Genomic DNA, 11,426 nt, shown 5'->3' with positions numbered 1-11,426 from the left:
CATGCTAAGAAGAGTCTGAGAGCTGCTTATGTGAAGACAGGACACTGATGATATGAGAAAAAGCCCAGTATGTTCATGAGATTAAGACCTGTCATGTGTTCTGTCCTCTTCCCAATGTTTTCTCACTTGTTCTCCCCTCCAATTCAATAAACTAAACTACAGCTGTTATAGGAGGCTTTTATTCTGAACAAACCAGTGAAGATACAATTTATACCGAAAGCCAAAGCTGAGGCAAGTCACATTTCTGTTGCTGTTATTTGCTGGCTGTTTTAGGGGGGATCCACTCTTGGATCTTCTTGCGAGTAGTAGAGTAAGGCACGTACTGCCCAGGGGTGCCACTCAGGTTGAATTTATGGTTCTCCCAGATAAATTTACGAGCAACCGGTGGATGAGTAGTTGGAGGGTCATCAGTCATTGAGTGGAGCCAGCGATGCCTTAAGAGGAAAAAGACACATTGTTATTACAGAACTTTACATGATCTCCAACAAGCCTATCTCCTGACTCCCAAGGGTTCTCCTCTGAAGAGACACTAAGTATTTCTTTTGAGAGAGGAGACAAATAATCCGGTGTGGCTTTGAATGAGACTAGAGGATACTGATTTAAAGTAGTTACACAAACCTAAGTGATAAAAACCAGTTCTGCCTCCATGCAATTGGAAGCACACCTGAGTTCAAATTTCCTGTTTGTTTGTATGCTGAGTATTTAGGCAGAGTACATTGTTATGTGTTTGTATGGCTTTAACCAGGCAGCCAGGTCAAGGCAGGCCCTATGAATGACAAAATCACAAGGTTTGGTTTTATTCTCTGGGTTTTTGATTTGTTGGGTTTTGAGGGTTTGTTTTGTTTTTAATTACCAGAAGACTGTGCTGCGCAGCAATTTCAATACCATTTCCAAAGCATTCACGAGACTACCATTTGGGATATGGATTAACGATACAAGTACATCTAAAACAAGCATGTAAATGTTTACTGACTGCACAATAAAATGATTAATACCAATCAGCAATAGGGTAATTACTAAGTGATTACGGTGATTAGCCTTTACCTATGAACTAAATGTCAATCCTTCTCTGTGCAAGCAACATTAATCATCAAGCAAAGCATTTTCCATAACAATTTACTTAAACACTACAGCAGGGACCAACTGAATTAATATCCCATTTCTATTTCAGTGCCTGAAGCAACTTTCATATCTGAATTATATTTTAATTATCTGCTAGTTCACATGTACTTCATACTATATGCACAGTTACGGCGAAAGTGAAGTTATGACTTTTTTGCAAGCTTATGTATTTTTTTACTGAGGTAGAATTAAAAAGACTTTTGCTAATCAGCTTTTGCAAAGACTTGACCTAAAAATATGAAGTCTTCCAGTTGTATTAGAAAGCCTAAAAAAACGCATCTTCAGCCTTTGGCAACAAATCCAGTACATTTCATTAATACAGTAGAACAAAACCACAGTGGAAGTGGTGAGAAATAGACTGACAGGTATATTCTAAATCTGAAGAGCTCTACAGAAGGTTGATAATCTTTTCAAATAGCTTCCGGACATGAATTTAAAAAAAAAAAAAAAAAACACAACTTTGGCTATAACTTTATCACAAAAAAAAAAAATTTCACTTGAAAAAAGTTTTGACTGGGGTAGATTTAATTTTCTTCACAGTGGGGCTGTGATTTGGATTTGTGCTGAACCCAGGGTTGATAACATAGAGATGTTTTGGTTATTGCCAAGCAGGGCTTACACAGAGCCAAGGCCTTTTCTGCTTTTCGTCCTGCCACGCTGGCAAAGAGATCGGGGGTGCATGGGAGGCTGGGAGGAGACACAGCCAGGACAGGTGACCCAAACTGACCAAAGGGATATTCCAGACCATATGACATCATGCTCAGTATATCAGTTTGGGGGAAGAAGGAGGAAGGGGGGGACATTTGGACTGATGACATTCATCTTCCCGTCACTGTTACGCGTGATGGGGCCCTGCTCTCCCAGAGACGGCTGAACACGTGCCTGCCCATCAGAAACAGGGAGTTAATTCCTTGCTTTGCTTTGCTTGCATGTGCAGGTTTTGCTTTCCCTATTAAACTGCCTTTATCTCAACCCACGAGTTTCCTGGCTTTTATGTTTCCTATTCTTGTCCCGATGCTGCTCATGGGGGAGTGGGTGAGTGGCTGTGTGGGGCTTGGCTGTTGGCTGGGGTTAAACCACAACACATAGAGGCAACTTAAACTCACACACCTGCACCTAGTGATGCTTCTGGTAACAGTGGATAAGGATCCTGCACACAAATTCCTCTTTACACATCTGTCACCATGCCTCACCATCCTCATCCTCCTCCAAGAGCCACACACACCAACAGAAAACTGTCAGAAGAAATGCAGTTACAAAGGCCCCTGAAAGACAGGCTGGAGCAGGTGGAGCACAGTTACTGTATTAATGCTCAGCTGAAATCAATCAGATTCCAAGCTTGCATCATGTCTGGCACTTCTATTACCACACGTGTACTTAATATCATACACTCATTCCTTGAAATATGAGAAAGGTTTCACAGTATCATTTAAGAGAGTAGCTTTATCTGTCATTTAAACTATTGTTCTGCAGCTTTTCTAAGACTAAATCCATAAAGTCTTTTAAAATACAGTATTTTTGGGTAATTAACATATTTACTTTCAGGATTTTCTGAATTTCTGTAACACAAAATGAAATCAGCCTCAAATTTAAATAAGTAGCAAACCTGATCCTTAAATTGCATTTTCTCACTGAAAAGTAGCAATAAAATTGCTCACTGACAAGACATGTCAGTACAGGTATTGAAATACATAAAGAGATTTCAAAAGTTTGTTTTTAACTTAATCCACTATGAATTATATTGAAGAGTTTCAGGGTTAAACTAGGTTCCCCTTAGAAGACTTACAAGAGCATTTTGGTTTGCAGAGCCTGCTCTCTCAAACAAAAGCTCCCACTCTCCACTTAAAATCTTGAAAACTTTATTTTGGGGAGACTTTCCCCTTGACAACCTTCCTCAAAGAATCTTTTGAAGCCTTGATGTCTCATAGACTACTCCCAGATGCTCAAGAAAAGCTTTTCATGCACTAGATTGAATAGCATGAATAAAGAGATTTGACATCCTGCAGATGGCCAGATTTCTATACAAACTCTGCCTATAAATCCATGCATGGAAAAATAGGCTTCAAAAGCAATTAATGACTTCAAACCTACAAAGCAGAAAACTTACGCAGAGCAAAAAAAATCAGGAGGGTAGCAGAAGCTCTGAAGAGGCTGAAGCAGCTTCCTGAATCAGAGAGCAGTCACTACCAAGCAGAGTGAGGCCAGGAAAGCCTCCGGACTTTTCCCTGAGTGAAGGGATGAAAGACACCTCGAAGTATCTTCAAATGCTCTCAAGACTATGTAAAATTTTCTCCCAAGTCTTAACAAATGTTTAAAAGCAAGTTGATTTCAATCTGAAGCTACAAGGGATCGGAGCCAATTATATGATGTACAAGCTGTCAAACAAGAACTGCTGCTACACAAACTCAGTAGCTACTACCATATGTGCATCTGCAAGGTTCAGGCACAGACTACGTAAGTTGAGGATGTTTGCCAACTCATTAACATCCACTTTTCAACAAGTTCACCATGTTGCAATGAGACAAGAGAAATGAAGATGTGCATTAGGGTCAAAGTGCAGAAAAGAATAGGGAGAGAATGAAAAAGGGACAAAAAATGTGTTTGTTTACACATGGAAGATAACTTTAATTTCTCATATAAGCTACTATAAGTTATTGTATAGCAATGAGATGGAATTTACCTGAAAACACCAAACTAGCATTTAATCTAGTTGTAAAACCCCACAAATTTATTATGAAGTTACAGGAAGGATGGAAATTTTACTCCCCTTCCTTTTCTGCAATCTTTTTGTTCTGTTTTCCTTGAAAAGCAGCATTTTTACAGGAAAATCACACATTTCCTTACATTTCCTAGTGTGTTGGCACTTCAAGTCTGAGGTGCCACATTCCTCTCTCTTTCAGCTGTCAGATCAACTAACAAAGAGGATGCAGATTATTAAACTGAAGGTAAACTTGGAATATTTCATTATATGAAGTCAGTACTGCTGATGGTCCTCCCAAAGATGTCAGATTTGCACCACAAGGAAATAAACACTGAAGTACAGGACAGCTACTACAAATACAAAGGACAGTGCTGGCAAAATGAAGTGTCCCTACAAAACAGAAAAACTATTCTCAAATTACAATTCTTCTTTCCCCACAGGATGATCTTGAAAGAACAATTTCTTTTTAACTAGTATGTACACTTTAACCAGTTGTCAATTTGTTTTTGCTAAGTATCCAGCCAAAACACAAACCAAAGTACATTTAGCCAGAAATACACTAAACAAATAGTTTAAACACACAGCCCAATGATTAGAGTGATTCTGCAATGAAAACATCTATGAAAGCACTAAACAGAGTCCATCCAGACATTGGTATAAATGGATTTAACCTCTATGGTTTATATGTTCACAGAGTGCATATGATCAGTGTGTTCAAAAATGGAAGCACTGAGTTCCTGCAAACAGCATACTCTGACCAGTAGGAGACAAAACAACTATTTTGGATTTTCTGTCTAAAAGTGTAAAAGGGAAAAAAAATGTGCCCAATATCTTGTATAGCATTACAGTAAGTGAATACTAAGCATTCCTCAGGCAAGTGTTGAAGGCATTTTTTAAAAATCTAATTAACTTGTCTCCAGTGAGGTAGATACCAACATTTGGATTTTGAAGACAAGAAAAGAAAACCTAGAGTAACAAAGAGGTTAAATAACACAACTAAATCAGAATAAACCACAAACCTACATATTCTAGTGTGGCAACATTTTAGAAAAGCAACAGTCTTGATTCCCTGCATAGTAGACATATGTCAAAACAACACTTTGATTTCCTTCAGACTGTAATTTCAGTATATCCGCTGTCAGGAGACATTACATCAATTATTTCAGAACACTGAAAATATTCACTAGTTTCTAAAAACAGTACAACAATATGTTATTACATATAAGATTTTTTTTTCTTGCTGCTTTTCCCTTTTCTTTTGTATCTGACAGGAGGTAAAGGGTAGCATTGTTTTTTCCAGTTGTTTTCAAAACTTTTCAACATACCAAAATGTTTTTTTCTAGTTCATCATGCATGAGGTTCACCTGATTATATCTGAACAATCATTCATATTCCACAATCCAGAAGGCACACAACTGACTGCAAAATTATACTTTAGAATGCAGTGTACTCTGTGTAAGGGTGTAATCAGTAAGATAACCAGCAGTGTAATCCTAAATACAGTAGCATTTTTATAAGAGAACTACAAAATCATTACAAACTAGTTAGCTTTATTATTTAAAAAAGAAAAACCTGAAAATTCTAGGTTAGCCTTGGTCTTAAACTTTGATTTTGTTCAAAGTGTCATCTTTAGGAGTGACAGTTGCAAAATGTTTTCTGAAAGTAACATCAGCATAAACACTGTAGTAAAACCTGCTTCCACCTGCAGTGGGTACAACAACACACCCACAAAATGATCCACTGAGCTGAATCAACTACATCCTGGGGTAAAAAAAAATAAAATACTTAGAGTAAGTAAGATCACACCCAGGTGTTACAACAGTACTTTATACACTTCCAAGTCGACCCAAGGATTAAAAACATGTATCATACTATTATACTATATATTAATTAATCCCCTTGTTAACAGAAGTAATTACACACAGTCTAATTTATTTCCAACAAATTTCTGGGTCCAAAATAACCATTCAGGTTTTGTGCAAAAACCTGTACAGCTGCACAACCCTACTGTTACATTGACAGCAGCTTGTACAATATATTGTCTCAATTCAGAAGCTTATGTCATGTTAAAAATTTAAGACAGTATAGCATCAGATAAAAATAGTAATAATAAAAAAAAACCCTAAAAGACACCATTTATTCCCTGTCAAAATACTTCTATTTTTAAAGATGGATCTAAGCAGTATGGAAATACACATCAGTGACTTAGATGTGTCACAAAGCTAGGATTCCTACATAAGTATAAATGCATGTTGTTACAAGACATACAAATTTATCAGCAATAAGAAAAAAAACATAACAAAACAAATCCACAAACCTGAATGGTACTGCACAACTAAGTTTCCTGACAAAAATACCTTAGAACACAGGATTGTTTACCCTTTCAAGCCTCATTGCACTCACCAGTCTTGAAAATAATAAAAGGTTTACTGCATCTTCTAGGGCAATTTCTTCCACATTGATAGGAAACCAAAGCTTTCTACCTCATTAATTTCTACGAAATAAATAAGCTACTTAACCCTTGAAAGATCCCTTTGATACTCAGGAAGAAACCCTTTGTTGAGGTTTGTAAAGAGGCAACTAACATTGCATAAGCACGAGCAAAGGAAAAAAAATAAAACAAAACAAAACAAAACCCTTGCCTTAAAATAAGGAACATCTTGAAAACCAGCACAGTCTAACAGTGAAAGGATAAAAACTAGAACCAAAGAACAGTTATTATGCAAATAAGGCACGAACATCTTGGAGATTCTAATGTCACTTCTAAAAAACAATGCCATTCAGCTCTTACCAAATCAGACAGAAAAAAGCATTAAACACATTAATCACAATTATAAGGCTGGGAGAGTTTGAAACAAAACTGCCACCATGGCTAGGCTTTGCAAACAAAGATTTGGGAACAAAACTGACTACCTAGAGAATCTACCCACACACCTCTGAAGTGTTCTAGTGAGAGCCACGGTTTAGGAGCTCATATAATCAATCTCAGCCTTGGCACAGAACATGTATCACAGGAGTAATTAAACCCAGTGTCTGCTGATGCTAATGCTTAGACTACCCAAACACCTCTTCCTTCATATCACCTTTTGCTGCTTTGGGGCTGCAGTGCTACTGCTGTTCCTGGAGAACTGCAGAGATTGTTTTTACTAGCATACACTGTTACTTTATGTGGTGTGAGTTATCTAGGAAGATCAAAAAAAAAAAAAAGTATTAACAGCTGGGTGGCCAGAGACCACTTGGAACTCAAGATTGTACAGAATTATTACTGAGATGCATGAACAGAAAATAAAACCTTAATAAAAATTATAGTTAAGTAGCAGTCAACATACAGAGCATCCTGGCCCTTTACTGCTGATTATCACATCAATGTATATAAATTGAAATAATTGTGCTGTTAATGGCTGTGGATTAAGGAATGTTGTTCCATCATTGCCTTATGTTCTTTAGGTTCTTGCCTAGAACAGAAAATAATTTTTTTTTTTTTTACTTCTGTTGGCTCAAGGCTTTGCCAAACCATTAACAGGGAATCACAACTAATAAGGAAAATTGGAAAACCTGTTCAATCTGGCTGGCAAAATGCTTTTCTCGTTCCAAAAAGCAGTGAGTGCATCTACCAGGACAGTAAGCAATACAACATTATGAACTAACAAGTCTGAAATGTTCTGGTCATAAATAGAATAGCTGTGACCCGAAAACTTTTTTTTTTTTAAATTCTGTTTTGTAATACAAGAAAATATAGAGGCAATTACACAATTGGTGTCTGTCCAAATAATTAAGCCAAGTGGTTTACCATTCAGGGGGCACCATACTTCCATCAACTTCCCAAAACGTGTTTTTGCCATTCATTTCTTCAGTATATACGACCCATCTGTGTCGACCTTAAATACACAAACAGAAATATTGTATTAGCCCCAAAATAAAAATTATTTTCATATAAAGGAGAGAATTCTTGAAAACCAAGGAAAAACATTTTGAGTAACAGTATCTGCCATTATGGGCACTTACTTATTTTACAGTTAGCACAGCTTTTATTTTTCCAAGTCTTCTGTATTTCCACTGTTACTGTATTTTTATATAGCTGAATCTAATCCTCTCACAAGTAGGCAAATATTAGCTATTGTATAAGTAGTGAGAAATAGGAACTCACAAAATTTTCAGGCAGAGAAACAGGTTTGGGGATTTTTTCTCCATTATGAGAAGTCTTTTCCAAAAGGACATTGTCATTGATAACCTAAGATTAAACTAAATTTCAGCTAGATAGAACTACCAAGCAATGTTAACCAGCAAGTGCTTTTCCTGGTTACCCTACAAGGTAACCTACAGTCAGCAGGTAGCTTGGACTAACCAGAATGTCAACTGCTTATGTGTTACCTGCATTGCTTTAGGTGCTACCTTTTTAAGTACTCTAAAAACATTATTTAAAATCCAGTTACTTAAGGTAATAGGAAATTTAGGCTAACCTGTGTTTCTCTGCCCTGAAGTGATTATATGAGTAGTACAGCTGTGAGGCAGTTTTAAAGGCAGTTCTCTTTCTTCCCCCACCTGTTATGCTATCAGCTTTTAGGTCAAGGACCAAATTCAGCTCTCAATCACATTATCATATAGCTCTACCTACATGGAGAGCATCTGACTGGCTTCTATTTAGCCCATATTTATTGTTTCAGATTGACTGTGTTTGCAAATGAACTGAGGGACGCAATAGAGAAATAGAAGATGTCAAAGCATTTCTATGAGTCCCTTGTCTAAAGACCCACACAAGTTAAGTGCAAGGAAGTCAGGCAGGCAACAAGTTCTATTTCATTAGCAGAAACCACGCAAGCTCCGTAAAAGCTGAACACTCTGTTGGGAGGTGTTCACGTTAGCACACATACCAAAGAAGTTTCTTGTGTCTTCATAGTATTTGTTTCCATATTTGTCAGTTCCTACCAGATTACCAGTCTTCAAATCATTGACCCTGTGAATTATCAAAACAACGGTTTCAATTGATGTCATCTCAGAATGAAGTGACAGAGGTTTCCTAGGGGCTGGTAAAAATCTGTAATGACAACTCCTGAACACATTTAGGTAAAGATATTAAAAAAAATATTCAAGCTTAAGGATTGCAAAACATAATCACCAATTCCTGCAACTAATGTGCACCCCACTGACAGGATGATAAAAGTCATATAAAAAGGCTTTTGGGGACTATTATTTATTTAAAAGCTCTCTATAGTGGAAGATAAAGCAACTCTGCAATATAACAATTTAACACCCACAAAACCTTAAATACTGCGGGAGTCCCAGCGTCACATGGGACTTTAATTCACTTAGTTGAAGACCTTACCATCCTTCTCAACTATTCATAGCTACCATTTCAGCCTGAATTGCCACAGAAGGTGGTCAGCACAGAAGCAGCTAAAGAGATCTCACACGTCTGTGTGGGCACTGACCTCCAAGACAGCAATAGTAATATTTTAAGCTATTGTAGCCACTTGCCAAGGAAATACCCTAAACCCTAAGGTACAATTGTTACTTTCTAACTTTTGTATAATTGTGAAAGATGCAAGCATTTACCTGCAACTCTGTCAGACTTACACTGACCCAGATAAGCTGTGTACCAGTTTCAACTCTTTATACAAAACATGTTTTAACATTACTGTACATATCAATAATTAAACTGAATCTATGATTCATATTCTAATGAGAAAACCTTAAAATTACTAAAGTGCTCTTCTCCCCCAGATCTGCATCTTTGCTTTTCTTTTTACTGACGTCCATCCCAGGCAGAATTACATAAGGAAAAGCTTACTTGCATAAGTTTTAGTTTTTTGTAGTATTATATACACTCTCAAATCAGTCCCAAGGGAGAGAAGGGATGTGCACATGCAAACTTCCATAGTTGGGAATTTAGCTATTGTCTTCTCTCCCAGGGTGTGTGAAAACAACAATCATTCCACCAAGTACTCATTTTAAACCTTTGCGGTCCCAGGTAGAAAGGCTCTCTGATACATCTCTCCTCTGTCAAAGAAACACTCAGACACCTCTGGCTCAGCTATACAAGCCCAAGTTCCAGCTTCAGAAAAAGAGGAGCCATTTCACTCCTGCTCTCCCTTTCTTCTTCCCTTCCATTTCTTGTAAGGGTTCTTGTGCCCTTGTCCTGACTTCATGCCCTTAATATTGATATCAGACACTAAGAGGTATGTATAGCTTCCAGAGGACATTTTCCAGCCACTTTCACTGAGACTTGAATAAGGACAATGTTTCCAGCCACATAGACTCTTAATAATTTGACTTCTACTGCACATAAACCTGTTGTAGCCACCTCAGTGGAAAAGATGTAGGAGAAAAGCAGGGAAATTCAGAGGAAAAGTCTCCTGACTGCGGGAAATCATTTTTCCGAATTCAAGAAATAATTATTTCTTAAATATATCAATTGTTGCAAGAAAGAACACCTTGATTACTCTTCCTTTAAACACCAAGTCTATTCCTTGAGCTGGGACAGATGAATTAATGGCTTGAAAGGTGAACAGGAGGCAGCAGCTGTGTTTGAGGTTAGTGTAGTTATGAGGATCAGGTGTGATTTTCCACCTAGCACTGAAAGGTCAATCTTCGGAGTGAAAAAAAAGGAGAGCACTGCCCCCAGTCTTACCTGCTCTCTTTTTCTGTATGGTAGAAAGGTGTTGACACAGCCTGCAATCTTTGACTCACAAAAGATCCCTGACAAGACATTCATTAAGATGTGCTTAGGAAGAGGTACTCTGATGAAACCTAAGACTCAAACTCTTCTACCCTTTCATTTCCCCAGCTCAATTTCTTCTTGAAAACTGCCAGTGTCACAGTTATAGCCTGAGAAGGAAAACAAACTGGAGAAAACAACTTGGGTGGAGGGGAGCAGGATTGTGACAGAAAACAATAATTACAATAGCATAAAATACTAGCCAGGGAAATCATGTATTGTCATACTGCTTAACAGCTTAAAATTTCCCTCTATGAAGTTGTGTATGAGGGAGGTCTATCTGAGCTGCTTTTTACAGTAGAGACAGAGCTGCCTGTCCTCACAGCTAGTAGGAATGCAAAGTTGAGACCTCCCAAAAGTGAAGCTAACTTCAGAAAGCATACAATATCATGCCGTAAAACAAAGGAGAAAATAATTTAAAATGTATAATAATTATAAGGGGAGCAATATATTGCTCAACTGAAAGAATACAGAGCTGGTTGGAGGTTACTAGGCAAGTTTCACAAAGAATGTTGATAGTAGCCTTATTTAACACTGTACAGCATTCCTGACCAAAACAAAACCAAAACAAAAATTCCACCTCCAGAAAGCACAGGGGTCTGACAAATTATGATATTACCTTATTGAGGAAGGTCACATTATTATACAGGAAATTCTGTACTGTCTTCAGGGCTGTAGTGACACCACCAGAATGAAATTCAATGGTACAAAGGTCTAGCACAAGGTGATGCACCTGGAGACTAGTAAGATCTGAAGCACTGTGTGTCTCATTGCACACCTGGATGTCACAAGGCAATAGGGAGCTGTTAATTAAGTGACATGTGACGGAAAAAAAGACAAGTTGATCCTTGAATGCACAAGTGAACTGAGCTGTCTTCAGTGAACAAA

At 37.6% G+C, this 11,426-nt stretch overlaps 1 non-coding gene across 1 annotated transcript; it reads right to left on the bottom strand.

Moving 5' to 3' along the window:
• Window positions 1-326: 326 nt before the first annotated feature.
• On the bottom strand, window positions 327-7,686 carry LOC103767508. Its single transcript, XR_003916214.1, has 2 exons — window positions 7,573-7,686; window positions 327-434 (listed from the first exon to the last, which is right to left on the bottom strand). It is a non-coding gene; the product is annotated as an uncharacterized LOC103767508 (transcript).
• Between the last annotated feature and the right edge of the window lie 3,740 nt (window positions 7,687-11,426).

The sequence above is a fragment of the Manacus vitellinus genome, unplaced genomic scaffold (assembly GCF_001715985.3).
Source record: "Manacus vitellinus isolate BGI_N305 unplaced genomic scaffold, ASM171598v3 scaffold_5_pilon, whole genome shotgun sequence".
In the NCBI taxonomy this organism is placed as follows: domain Eukaryota; kingdom Metazoa; phylum Chordata; class Aves; order Passeriformes; family Pipridae; genus Manacus; species Manacus vitellinus.
Note: the sequence above shows the minus strand (reverse complement) of the source record. Positions and strands in the feature narration are given on the sequence as shown.